Source organism: Mustela putorius, unplaced genomic scaffold, assembly GCF_011764305.1.
Source record: "Mustela putorius furo isolate JIRA1106 unplaced genomic scaffold, ASM1176430v1.1 tig00000831_pilon_pilon_pilon, whole genome shotgun sequence".
In the NCBI taxonomy this organism is placed as follows: Eukaryota; Metazoa; Chordata; class Mammalia; order Carnivora; family Mustelidae; genus Mustela; species Mustela putorius.
The window spans coordinates 4,633,249-4,647,489 of NW_025421490.1; the positions used below are offsets into that span (position 1 = coordinate 4,633,249).

A 14,241-nucleotide genomic window follows, 5' to 3' on the forward strand; every position below is an offset into this window, starting at 1 on the left:
AATCATCTCCTCAGATACTTTCATGTTACCTAATACATCCAAAATTAGGTCCAACGTCTATTGTAGCAAACAAGGCTCACCTTCATGGGGTCCCTGCATTTTCCCTGTCCAGCCTTCTCAACGATCACCCCCTTTACTCTTTTTGGTTTTATAATATACAAAAGTTTATACTTCAGGCCTCCGTGTACTTGCTTTACTATCTCCCCACCTGGAACATCTTCTTCCACTGCTCTTTTTCCCCCCATAAGGAGTCATGAACTCTTTATGTATGTAAGAGGAGAAATTGCTCTGTTGTGCTCCACAGGTCCCTGGGCATTCCTCTTCCACAGTGATTGCTCTTTTCTACTGAAACTATATCGTTGAAGTATCCTTAAGGTAGGGAGTTGTCTTTTTCTCCCCTTTCTAGGGCTAGCTTCCAGCGTCTTGCCTGAGGTCATGTGGTATATACTCAGTAAAACTTCTTTCGTGAACTCAACTAGATCTTGGGGGTCAGTCACTCTTAGTTAAGGTAGCTTACGGAGAGGCTATTAGGTGGAAGATTATGTGCTAGGCAGTGGGATTACAGTGAGAGAGATGGGGCAGCGTAAAGGTACAATTCTGATTCAGCTGGGTGAGGACTGCAGTGGACTCTAGGTCACAGTTTGGATTTTTTTTTTTTCATGGATATGGTGAGCAAAGGGTAGCATTGCAATTAGAAGATACACTAGCAATAAAGCTCATGATTTCTGTCTTCTTCATAGCTAATTGTCTTCGTTTTTTATTTTATTTATTTATTATTTTTTTAAAAGATTTTATTTATTTCATTTGACAGACAGCGATTACAAGTAGGCAGAGAGGCAGGCAGAGACAGAGGGGAGGAAGCAGGCTCCCTGCTGAGCAAAGAGCCCAATGTGGGGCTCGATCCATCCCAGGATCCTGAGATCATGACCCCAGCTGAAGGCAGAGGCTTAAGCCACTGGGCCACCCAGGCGCCCCATTGTCTTCGTTTTTTAAAGTGGAGATGCTCTTTCAGTAAACAAGGTCATGCACAGTGTCCTGGGTAAGAAATAATAAAATGAGAAAACACATGGAGGGCAACTAGACCAGAATCAGTGTACTCCATGAAAGTTTTTTCTGCTAAACTGCCTTACAGTGTAGCCGCCTTCCAAGCATTAAAACAAAACAATACAAAACAAAACAAAACAAACCCTTGCTTGGTGTTAAATGATCTATACTGTTTAATCCAACTGATCTTTGTCCTTTTCTACTCTCTTCGCCAATATGATCTCTTTTCATAAAAGGTCGAGGGAGAAAGTAAATGTAATGAAAAGAATGGGTTCTTTCAGAGCTGGGCAAAATTGAATTCAGCACAGGGGACTGCTACTACTAGTATAGTAACTTCAGGCAAGTATGTACACTCCTTGTTTCCTCTTTTGTAAAATAACAACAACAACAATAATAATAATAAAAAGAAGAAGTTGGGAGATAATGTTTATGTTAAGCGCTTAGTACGGTGTCTGTCACGTACTAAAAACTCAGCAGAAGATACTATTAATTGATTTTAAGAACCTGAGGTTTTGGCGTCGATTTTCACTCTTGCAATCAAAGGAATTCCGACTGTAATCTTTACCAAAACAAGTTAGACCTGAACTCGCACTTTCAGCGAGGATGCGATTTGACCTCTTCGGGCCACCGTCGCCGAGCATGCGCAAATAGACGTGGCGGGACGTCTGTGTCATGGCGAGCTCCATCTGAAGTGTGTTCCGTAGCCGCAGAACAGCGTGTGCTTCCCTCTCTTTGGGCTGGTAAATTGTTGCCTGATCTCTGGCTCAGGGTGGCGGGTGGATCAGTGTGAGGCAGAGCGTGGCTAGAGCTTCGTTAATGGTGGAGCCCGTTTCTCCAGGTTCGGTCTTTCTCGGGCGGCTTGCTGGTTTGTTTCGTCGTTGAAAGGGGACTTGCCAGCTGGGGTCGGGGGCAATTGGGAGGCGGGGAGCGCCGCCAGAAGTGAGGACAGAGTCGTTGGCGTTCGGTGCTGGAAGGGTGTAAGAAACATTTAAGGGGCCTCGTTCCTTATTGTCGAATCTAGTGTCATTCGTTCTCCCCCTGTCTGTGCCGAATTTGTGGGATGGGACGAGGCTTTCGCGGTTACGTAGCTTGTACGGAGCTGTATTTCCTGAATTTAGACTGAAGTTGGCTAGAAGGACCAAATGTCTTGTGGTCTTTCAGTTTTGTTCCCTTTTACTCCTAAAACCTCCCTCTGAATCTCGGGACGACACGTGTTTCTCTCGTGGATGGTGACCCGTATACCTCCCTCTTTGCCTCGTTTCCGTTTTGGAGTTGGAAGTACTCGAATAACGCAGACGTGTTGTCGTGCTGGGTTCGGGTGCTGTTCATAGCTGTGGCCGGACGCCCCACCACCGAAATGGCAGATGGTGGTGGATGTAAACACACCTGACCCGCAAGATCCGTCCGAAGTTGGAAGTAGCGCGGCACCTCGTTCACCTTGCTGCCGCAGGCGGTCTTTAATGACGTCTAATCCCTTTTAGCGAGTCTGCAGGAGTTCTTAACTGTGGGTCTGTGAACTTGCTGGGAGCACGCTTTTTCTGATCCGTTTTTATTTTCCAGACTTTCCAGAGGCTTTGAGACCGATTGCAGATAATCAAGGTACTCCTTTATTTCAAACTTTTTACGCTTGCATGAAGTGTTCCACACATTAGAAAGTTCAGCAAGGCAGCCTCGTTTCTAGTAATGTTGCCACCATCATTCTATGGAAAAAAACATTCTCTGCGTATCATGCTATATCACCAAATCTAAGAGACTTTTCATTCACTCTACTTTTCATCTACATTCAGAAGCACTGTCATTGTTGTCCTCTTGGACATGTTCTCTTTGCCTTCTGTAACCTACAGATTTTCTCCTTTTTGGGTTGCTGCTTCTTGGTCTCTTTTATAGGCTGGTTCTCTTCCGTTTGGCAATTAAATTTGGACTCCCTTAAGGCTTGGTTCCTAATCCTTTTCTCTTTCTTTCTGGGTGGCCTAATCTACATCCTAGTGAATGCTGGTTTATTTTATTTTATTTATTTATTTGACAGAGAGAGATCACAAGTAGACAGAGAGGCAGGCAGAGAGAGAGAGAGAGAGGGAAGCAGGCTCCCTGCTGAGCAGAGAGCCCAATGCGGGGCTCGATCCCAGGACTCTGAGATCATGACCTGAGCCGAAGGCAGCGGCTTAACCCACTGAGCCACCCAGGCGCCCTAGTGAATGCTGTTTTAATTCATTAATTTAATTTTAGCCATCCTAGTGGGTGTGGAGTGGTAGGTCATTGTGGTCTTGATTTGCATTTCCCTTATAGTTAATCATGTTGATGTCTTTTCATGTGCTTGTTGGCCATTTGTACACCTTCTTTGGAGAAATATGTATTCATATCTTTTGTCACATTTTACATTGGGTTGTCTTTTTATTGTTGACTTTGATAATTATTGCATTCTGATACTGGATGTTTATCAGACATGATTTACAAATATTTTCTCTCATTGTATGACCTGTCCTTTCACTTTCTTGATAGTGTCCTTTGAAACCTAAGATTTTTTTTTTATTAAAGATTTTATTTATTTATTTGTCAGAGAGAAAAGGAGAGAGTGCATGTGCAAGAGCACATAGCTAGGAGGAGGAGCAGGCAGAGGAAGAAGTGGTCTCTCTGATAAGGAGGGAGCCTGATGCAGGGCCTGGGTTTCAGGACCCCAGCTTCACGACCTGAGCCAAAGGCAGATGCTTAACCCACTGAGCCACCAAGGCGCTCCTCATTTGTTCATAGCTTTCAAAAGCGTATCAGGTGAATACAGTGAGCACTCAAGATTGAGAACATCTGTCCAGAAGAATGGTGGATCTCAATCAGGAATGTTTGGTGGAATTACCTGGGCAAGTTTTGCGTTAACATTTTTTTTTTTTAAAGATTTTTATTTATTTACTTGACAGACAGATCACAAGTAGGCAGAGAGAGAGCAGGAAGCAGGCTCCCCGCTGAGCAGAGAGCCCTGACTGTGGGCTTTGATTCCAGGACCCTGAGATCATAATCTCAGCCAAAGGCAAAGGCTTTAACCCACTGAGCCACCCAGGCGCCCCTGTGTTAACATTCTTAAATGCCACTCTTGGAGATACTAATTCAGAATGGAACCTGGATATTTGGTACTATAAAAGCTCTCCTAATAAATCACAAATGGAAATAATACTACTGTAGGATATTTCTTTTTTCTTCTCATCATTTTTAGTAACTCCCTTTTTACTGACGATTTTTACTCTCTTTATCAAACTTGAATTCCTTTATCTTTTGAGAAAAAAGTTTATGATTCTGTTGTTACCTTTAAATATTGTCTTGCTTTCTTCTTAGTCCCAAGCTTTCATTTCCTTATTACTCATTTATAAATTTCTGAGGGCTAACAATTCCTCCTACCAGCTTGTTGGAAATAAAAACTTTATTGATGAGTGAGATTTTTTTTTAAAGACTTCATTTATTTATGTGACAGAGAGCACAAGGAGGGGGAGCAGCAGGCAGAGGGAAAAGCAGGCTCCCTACTGAGTAAGGAGCCTGATGCGGGGCTCGATCCCAGGATTCTGGGATCATGAGCAGAGCCGAGGGCAGATGCTTAACCGACTTTGCCACCCAGGCGCCCAGAGTGAGATTGTTTTAATTTGCTTGTGATAAGCAGCCAGATTTACCATTCCCTGCTTTTGTATTTGTCTCCTTTGTTTCTCTGAAGTGAATTTCTAGAGGTGGAATTGCTGGGCAAAGGATATATGTGTTTTAAAGTTTGGTAGGTATTGCTAGAAAGCCTTCCAGAAAGCATATACCAGTTTTACCATACTTTCAGCCAGCAATAGGGCTTTTGTCAGTCTTTTTTTTTTTTAAGCAGTGGGGTAGACAAAAAATAATTTATTGTTTAAGCACTTGCTGTTACTGTGCTTGAGCAGTATTTCTAGTGCTTATTGGCTGTTTGCATTTCTTGCGTGCCAATTTTTCCTTTATCCCTTTTTTTCCTGGAGTGTCTTTGTTTCTTAGCATAGCATTAGACTCTCACGTGGTCCGGGCTTTGCCAGTGAGGCACAGCTATGGGAGAGCGTGGTGCTGAGAGAAGGCTTGGATTCTAATTCTAGCTCTGTCGGCGCACAAATCTTTTTCTTTCTCTGGACTTCAGGTCTGTAAAAGGAGAGGCTTAGCAGAGTTTTCTTCTCCCCTCACTGTGTGATACTGTATGTCTACCTCCGTGGGCCCATCTCATCTCTCTTTCTCTGTTCTCTTTCCCTTCTTTGGGTCCATACACAATGCTGTATGGGATGTTAAAAATCTAACTAAGAGGGGCGCCTGGGTGGTTCAGTGGGTTCAGCTTCTGCCTTCGGCTCAGGTCGTGATCCAGCACTGCATCAGGCTCTCTGCTCCGCAGGGAGCCTGCTTCCTCCTCTCTCTCTCTCTGCCTGCCTTTTGCCTACTTGTGATCTCCGTCCGTCAAATAAATAAATAAAATCTTAAAAAAAAAAAAAAGACTCAGTCCATTTTTCAAAGAAAATTGTAATTAATAAATATGGGTTTCAATTCAGAATCCTTCAGGCGTTCTTCAGTAACATTTGAAGGTACTATCTGGTCTTAGCTTTTGTCACTCACCTTATTTATTTCATAGACTAATAGCGATAGAAGAAACTTTAAGGGTTATTAGATATTTGCTTCAACTTCACATCCAGTGTCAGAATTTCCTCCTGTGTTATAGAGAGACTAGCTAAATTTACCTTAAGCATTTTATTAATTCATTCACTCAGGCAACAAATACCGTGTGCCTGCTCTGGGTGAGGCATTGTTACAGGTGTCATAGATGCTGTGGTGAGAAAGAGGTAATGCCTTTGTTCCTTATGGAGCTTACACTGCAGTGAGAAAGATGGAATTATGTTCTGCAGTTAGGGTGTCGGCTTAGAGGTCATTATGAGTGTGTATGAGTGCTTGGTCTTTTTGTGGTTATTTTATTTTATTTGCCTAAGACTGAGAGAGAGAGAACACGCATGTGTACAAGCGAGGGGAGCAGCAGTCAGAGGGAGAGAGAGAAACAGACTCCCTGCTGATCAGGGAGCCCGATGCAGGGCTTGATTCCAGGACCCTGGGATCATGACCTGAGCCAAAGGTAGGCGCTTAACTGACTGAGCCACCCAGGCGTCCCTGTGTGGTTACTTTGGATGCGGTGGTTAGGAAAGGCCTCTCTGAGGAGGTGTCATTTGAAGAGAGAAGTGGCCAGCGAGCCATACAATATTTGGGGCATGATATTCCAGTCAGTAAAAAACAGGTGTGAAGACCTCCGGGTCAGAAACTAGTTTGGCGTACTTAGCGAATATCTTTTTTTTTTTTTTTTAAGATTTTATTTATTTATTTGGCAGACAGAGATCACAAGGAGGCAGAGAGGCAGGCAGAGAGAGAGAGGAGGAAGCAGGCTCCCCGCTGAGCAGAGAGCCCGATGCGGGACTCGATCCCAGGACCCCGAGATCATGACCTGAGCCGAAGGCAGAGGCTTAACCCACTGAGCCACCCAGGCGCCCCCTTAGCGAGTATCTTAAAGGTTTAGTTTAGTTGGGACAGAGGGAGTAGCCAGGGGCCCTATCTTGTTAGACTTGGTCAACTACAGTAAAAAAAAAAAAAAAAAAAAACTTATTGAGAACCTGTGATGTGCTAGCTGCAGTTTTAGGCACTGCTGGGATAAAGCAGTGAACAGAGCACACAAAACTTTTACCTTTGGGGCTCCTGGGTGGCTCAGTTGCTTAAATGTCCAGCTCCTGATGTCGGCTCAGGTCATGGTCTCAGGTCATGAGATCGGGCCCTGTGGCCAGCTCTGCTGAGTGTAGAGCCTGCTTGGGATTCTCTCTCCCTCGGCCCTTCCCTGTTCCCATGCGCGCTTGTATCTTTCTCTCTCTCAGTAAAACAATAAACCTTTACCTTCGTGGAGTACATGTTCTGGTAGAGAAAGATTAAAAATTAATGAGAACCTCTGAGTGGGTAATGAAGTTGCTATGGTAAGGAGACAAGTCAGGGGAGGGGGAGAGCAAGTGTGTGCGCGAGAGAGAGAGAGAGAGAGAGAGAGCGAGCGAGCGCACGCATGCGTGCACAGTGAGGTGGGAGTTGCTCATAATGGTTTCACTGGTGACATTTGAACAAAGTCCAGAAGGCATCTCCCAGACAAGGCTAAGACGGTGGGATGAGTGTGTACTGGTGGGTATGAGGAAGCTCATGTGTTGAGTGGAAGGCGAAGGGGGATGGTAGGAAAGAGGGTCAGAGAGGTGACAAGAGGCTGATCGTACATGTCCTTGCAGACCTTTGCAGCAATTTTTTTTTTTTTAAGATTTTATTTATTTATTTGACAGAGATCACAAGTAGGCAGAGAGACCCGCAGCGAGAGGGGGAAGCAGGCTCCCTGCTGAGCAGAGAGCTGGATGTGGGACTCAATCCCAGGACCCTGGGATCATGACCTGAGCGAAGGCAGAGGCTTTAACCCACTGAGCCACCCTGGCGCCCCGCGATTTTGGTTTTTTACTGAGAGGGAATACCATTGGCAGTCTGAAGCTTGAGATGAAGTTAGGATTTAAAGAAATCCCTGGCTCGTGGTGCTGAAAATGTCCTTTGGGAATTAAGGGTTGACATAGGGAGACTAATTGGCAATAATCCATGAAAGATTCGATGTCTTGGGTATTGTAAATAATGCTGCGGTAAACACAGGGGTGCATGTATCTTTGAGTTAGTGTTTTCCTTTTCCCTGTGTAAATACCCAGATCGTGGACATACTAGATCCTTGGTGTTTCTGTTCTTAATTTTTTGAGGAACCTCCATGCTTTTCCGTGGTGGCTGTACTAATTTACATTCCTACCAGCAGTGCACAGAGTTCCTTTCTCTTCCTCTCCAGCACTTGTTCATTTTTGTCTTCCTGGTTTTAGACATTCTACCAGGTGTGAGGTGATAGCTCATTGTGTTTTCAATTTGCATTTCCCTATAATTAATGATAGTGAGCATCGTTTCGTGTGTCTGTTGGCCATCTGTTTATCTTAGGAAGAATGTCTATCCAGGTCCTCTGCCCATTTTTTTTTTTTTTTAAAGATTTTATTTATTTATTTGACAGAGAGAAATCACAAGTAGTCGGAGAGGCAGGCAGAGAGAGAGAGAGAAGGAAGCAGGCTCCCTGCTGAGCAGAGAGCCCGATGCGGGACTCGATCCCAGGACCCTGAGATCATGACCCGAGCCGAAGGCAGCGGCTTAACCCACTGAGCCACCCAGGCGCCCCCTCTGCCTATTTTTTAATAGGCTTTTTTTTTGGTGTTGAGTTGTATGTGCTTTTTACATATTTTGTATATATTACCCCTTTTTGGATATATCACTTGTAAATATCTTTCCCATTCAGTAGGTTGCCTTTTTGTTTTGTTAATGGTTTCCTTTGCTGTACAAAAGCTTTTTATTTGATTTAGTTCCAGTACTTTGTTTTTGCTTTTGTTTCTCTTGTCTTAGGGGATGTATCTAGAAACATAAGAGTCTTCCAAAACTGGATCGTGTCGTCTGTGAATAATGACAGCCTACTTCTTTACCAGTATGGATGTCACTTATGTTCTCTCGTCTGAGCTGTGGCTAGGATTTCCAGCACTGTGTTGAATAAAAGTGGCGAGAGTGGACACCCTTGTCTTGTTCCTGACCTTAGAGGGAAAGTTTTCACCATTGAGGATGATGTTGGCTGTGGGTTTTTCATATATGGCCTTTATTATGTTTTGGTATGTTCCCTCTAATTCCATTTTGTTGAGAGTTTTTATCATGAATGGATGTTGAATTTTGTCATATACTTTTTTAATATGTCATATGCTTTTTTTTCCTATATCTATTGAGGTAGTATATGAATTTTATCCTTTGTCGTGTTGATGTGGTTCATGATGTGGATTGGTATATAAGTATTGAATCATCCTCGCATTCTGGGAATAAATTCTGTCTGATCAAGGTGAATGATCTTTTTAATGTATTGTTTTATGGGGTTTGCTAATATTTTGTTGAGAATTTTGCGTCTATGTTCATCAGGGATATTGGCCTGTAGTTCTTTTTTTGTGGTGTCTCTGGTTTTGGTATCAGAGTGATGCTGGCCTCTTAGAATGTATTTGGAAGCTTTCCTTCCTCTTCTATTTTTTGGAATAGTTGGAGGAGAATAGGTATTAATTATTGATGTGTTAAGTGTCTGGTAGAGTTCACTCATGAACCCCGCTGGTCTTGTACTTTTATTTCTTGGTAGTTTTTTGATCACTGACTTAGTTTCATTACTTGTAGGTGGTCTGTTCAGATTATCTTATTCTTCTTGGTTCAGTTTTAGAAGATTATTTGTGTTTCTAGGAATATATCTATTTCTTCCTGGTTGTTCATTTTGTTGGCATATTGTTTTTCATAGTATACTCTTAAAACCCTTTGTATTTCTGTGGTATCAGTTGTTACTTCTCTCTTGTTTCTCATTTTATTTATTTGGGTCCTTTTGCCTTTTTTCTCAGTGAGTTTCCATAAAGGTTTTTCACTTTTATTTTTTCAAAGAACCAACTCTGGTTTTATTGATTTTTTTTCCCTATTGTTATTTTAGTCTCTGCATCATTTATTTCTGTTCTGATCTTTATTATATCCTTCCTTCTACTCATTTTGGCCTTTGCTCTTCTTTTTTTAGTTCCTTCAGGTGTGAAGTTAGATTGAATTTTTTTTTCTTGCTTCTTGAAGTAGGCCTGTATTGATACATACTTCCCTTTTAGAACTGTTTTTGCTGTGTTTCCTAGATTTTGAATTGTTGTCTTTTTGTTTTCATTTGCCTTCATGTATTTAAAAAATTTTTTTTAAGATTTTCTTTCTTTCTTTTTTTTTTTAAATTTGTCATTGTAGTGTTTGAAAGCATATTCTAATTCCTCATTTTTTTTTTTTTTAAGATTATTTATTTATTTGTCAGAGAGAGAGAGATCACAAGTAGGCCAAGAGGCAGGCAGAAGCAGAGGGAGAAGCAGGTTCCCTGACGAGCAAGGAGCCTGATGCGGGACTCGATCCCAGGACGCCGGGATCATGACCTGAGCTGAAGGCAGCCGCTTAACCAACTGAGCCACCCAGGCGTCCCAAGATTTTATTTATTTCTTAGAGTGAGTACACAAGCAGAGAGGGAGAAGTACTCCCGCTGAGCAGGGAGCCCAAGATGGGGCTTGAATCCCAGGACCCTGAGATCATGACCTGAGCCAAAGGCAGATGAGATGCTTAGCTGACTGAGCCACCGAGGTGCCCTAAATTTCTTTTTTGATGACTCTTTTGGCCCATTGGTTGTCTAGTATCATGTTGTTTAGTCTCCCCGTGTTTATGTTTTTTGCATTTTTTTTCCCCTTGTGATTTATTTCTAGTTTTATGCCATTCTAGTGAAAGATGCATGGTATCATTTCAGTATTCTTAAATTTATTGAGGCTTGATTTTGGGCCAAATACGTCATCTATTCTGGAAAATGTTTCATGTGCACTTGGAGAGAAAGTGTATTCTGTAATCTGGGATGGATATAGGTTATGTCCATCTTGTCCATTGTGTCATTCAGATACATTGTTTCCTTCTTGATTTTCTGTGGATGATCTATCCATTGATGTAAGTGGGGTATTAAAATCTCCTACTGTTTTTATATTACCTACCATTAATTTCTCTCTTTATGTCTGTTAGTATTTGCTTTATTTATTTAGGTGCTTCTGTGTTGGGTACATAGATACTTGCAATTGTTATCCTCTTTTTGGATTGATCCTTTTATTATTATATAATGCCCTTTGTCTCTTATTACAGACTTTATTTTGTTGAAGTATTGCTACCCCAGCTTTATTTATTTATTTTTTTGGCTTCCATATGCTTGGCAGATGTTTTTCCATCCTTTTATGTCTTATGTCTTTAGATCTGAGGTGAGTCTCTTACAGGTGGCATATAGAGAAGAGTCTTTTTTTTTTTTTTTTTTTTCAAAGATTTTATTTATTTATTTGAGGGGGAGGAGAAGAGGGAGAGGGACAAGTGGACTCTGGACTGAGCATGGAGCCTGGCATGGCGTCCGGTTCTATGACCTTGAGATCATGGCCTGTGCTGAAACCAAGAGTTGGATGCTCAATCAGATGAGCCACCCAGGCACCCCAGATGGGTTTAAAAAAAAAAAAAATATTCTCTGTGTCTTTTGTTTGGAGCATTTAGGTCATTTACATTTAAAGTGATTATTGATAGGTGTGTACTCATTGCCATTTAAAAAAAATTTTTTTTTCTGGTTGTTTTTGTACTTTTTCCTTCCTTCTCTTGCTCTCTTTCTTTGAGATTGGTATAGATCTATAGTGTTTTGTTCAGCGTTGTTTCTCTTTGTTTTTTTGTATCTCTCATGGGTTTGTGGTTACCATGAGGGTCATAGATAACATACTAAGTAAAGAGCAGTTCATATTAATTTGGTGGTCATTTAAGTTCAAAGTCTGAAAAGAACAGAAAAAAAAATCTTTTTCCTCTTCTCTTTTTACTCCCTGCTTCACATTTGTGTATATGTTTTCATATCTTACAACTTTTTCTTATGTCTAATTATGTCCATTTCTTTTCCACTTAAAGAAGTTCCTTTAACATTTTTCTTAAGGCTGGTTTAGTGGTGATAAATTCCTTTAGCTATTGTTTGTGTGGGAAACTGTTTCTCTTCCTTTAAATCTGAATGATAATCTTGCCTGGTAGAATATCCTTGGTTGTGGCCTTTTTCCTTCAGCACTTTGAGTATATCATGCCTTCCTCTTTTGGACTGCAAAATTTCTGTTAAACAATCAGCTGATAGCCTTACGATGATTCCCTTTTAGATGACTTTTTGTTTCTCTCTTGCTGCTTTTAGGATTATCCCTTTATCTTTAACCTTTGACATTTTAATTATTATGTGCTGTAGTATGAACCTCCTTGGGTTCTTTTTTTGGGAACTATGCTCTTTGGACTTGGATGTCTATTTCCCCTCCTTAAGTTAGAGAAGTTTCAGTTATTCTTCAAATAAGTTTTCTGTACCTTTCTCTCTTTTTCTTCTGGGACCCCTCTAATGTGAATATTTGTTCACTTCATGTTATCCAAGGGATCTCTTAATCTTTTCTCCTTTTATAAGAACTCTTTTCTCATTGCTGTTCAGCTCATGTGCTCTTCATTATCCTGTCTTCCAGATTGCTGATATGTTCTTCAGCTCCTCTAACCTACTGTTGATTCCATCAGTGTGTTTTTTTTATTTCAGTTATTGTATTTTTCAGCTTGGATTGGTTCTTTTATTATTTTCTATCTTTATATTGAAGGTTTCACTGAGTTCCTCTAGTCTTTTTTTGAGCCCACTTAGTATCTTTATGATCATTACATTAAATTCTTTATCAAGGATTTTGCTTAAGTCAGTTGCATTTAATTCTTTTACTGAGGTTCCCCCCCGCCTTTGGAGCATATTCCTCTATCTCCCCATTTTTCTTGACCTTTGTGTTTGTTTCTATGAATTAGGCAAACGGGTTCCTTCTCCAAAAGTTGAAAGAAAGATGACCCCTATGCAGACCATGTGTTCTTGCAGACTTTTGCTGACTGGCTGGAGCTGTGGCTATATGTACTTAGTTAACTCTTTCAAACTGTGACTTTTTACAGAAAGGATAAAGAACAAATATTTTAAAGGAAAAGAAAATAATAAAAGAAAAGAAAAAAGAAAAGGAAAAAAAAAAGATGAAAAAAGAAGAAAAAAAAAGAACAAAACCAAAAAGAAAAAAATATATGCTAAATAAGTCAAATTTTACAAAGATAAACAGTAAAAATTAAAACAGACACACACATACACAAAACACAGAACTGTAGCCTGTTTGTTTTGCCCCAGTACCACAGGATGCTGGTGTGGGCTTGTGGACCGTGGACTTGCTGAGGTCACAAGCTCCCTGTGATGACTGGACCTGCCAGTTCCAACATTGGGACTCTCCAGTTATGGCGTTGGAATCCATCTCTTAGGGCAGCCAGACCCTTCTTCAGGTGGGGAGGAAGAGAGAATTCCCACAGTTCCTTGGCCCTTTTAAACACAGGCTGTTTTTCTGTGCCCCAGCACATCTAGGGCTGGTGTGAGTTTATGGACCCTGGGCTTGCTGAAGTCACAGTCTCACTGGGAGGCTTGGATCTTTCCATCATGGAATCTGGACCCTGTTCTGATCTTGGCTTTTAAGGTGGGGTGGGAGTATCAACTGCAGTTCCCCAGCCCCTCTGACTTAGAGAGGTTTTCCTCTAGCTCCTCTGCTACTTGGCAGAGTTTTAGGGTTGTTGCTTTTATATGCTGGTTGCTCTTTTTTTTTTTTTTCCTGTAAGATTTTGTTGATTTGAGAGCGAGTGAGAGTGATGGAGCAGGAGCGGGAGAGGGGCAGAGAGTCAGGAGGGGGAGAAGCAGGCTCCCTGCGGAGCCTGATGCGGGACTTGATCCCAGGATCCCGGGGTCATGACCTGAGCCAAAGACAGATGCTTAACTGACTAACCCGCCCCAGGGCCCTTGCTAGTTGCCCTTCTAAACCTTGTTTTTATTTTTTTATTTTTCCTGTGTCCAAGGAGAGAGGGATCTGTTCCTGGTCCTTCAGTACTGTCCCTTCCCACTGCAGTTGACAGTGCTGGAGGTGGGGCTTCCCTCTCTTGCTGTGTCTTTGTCTCTCTTGCTCTTCTCCTGCCGTCTGTGGTGGTTCCACACTTGCTCACTCGCTCTGTGTTCCTAGGAGGAGGAGTTCTATTAATAGGTGTAATTTGGTGTGTTCTGTGGAGGAGGTGAGCTCAGAGTCTTCCTACAACACCATCTTGAGTTGGAACTAAGGGGAGTTTTTCTTCCTTTTTATTTTTTTCTTTTAAGTTTTTATTTAAATTCCATTGAGTTGGGGCACCTGGGTGGCTCAGTTGGTGAGGCGGCTGCATTTGGCTCCAGTCATGATCCTGGAGTCCCTGGATCGAGTCCCGTATCGAAATCCCTGCTCGGTGGAGAGTCTGCTTCTCACTCTGATCCTATCCCTTCTCATGCGCGCACTCGCTCTCTCTCAGTTTCTTTCTCTCAAATAAATAAGTCTTTAAATTCCACTGAGTTAACATATAGTGTAATACTAGCTGCAGGCATACCGTAGAGTGATTCAACACTTTCGCACATGACTGGCGCTCATCACAAGTGCCCTCCCTAATCCCCATCACCTATTCGCCCTCACCTCTGGAAACCATCAGTGTGTTCTCTAGAGTTAA

At 41.9% G+C, this 14,241-nt stretch overlaps 1 protein-coding gene across 4 annotated transcripts in view; it reads left to right on the forward strand.

Moving 5' to 3' along the window:
* The first annotated feature begins 1,679 nt into the window (after positions 1-1,679).
* The window catches only part of CDKAL1 (CDK5 regulatory subunit associated protein 1 like 1), a 647,814-nt gene continuing 635,252 nt past the window's right edge, over positions 1,680-14,241 (forward strand). For 3 of the 4 annotated variants that reach the window (XM_013060790.2, XM_045085085.1, XM_045085086.1), the window contains exons 1-2: positions 1,680-1,784; positions 2,605-2,643. The gene's annotated coding sequence lies outside the window, so the exon portion shown is untranslated. The remainder of the gene's footprint in view (positions 1,785-2,604; positions 2,644-14,241) is intronic. The other variant, XM_004761260.3, reaches the window with a different exon arrangement.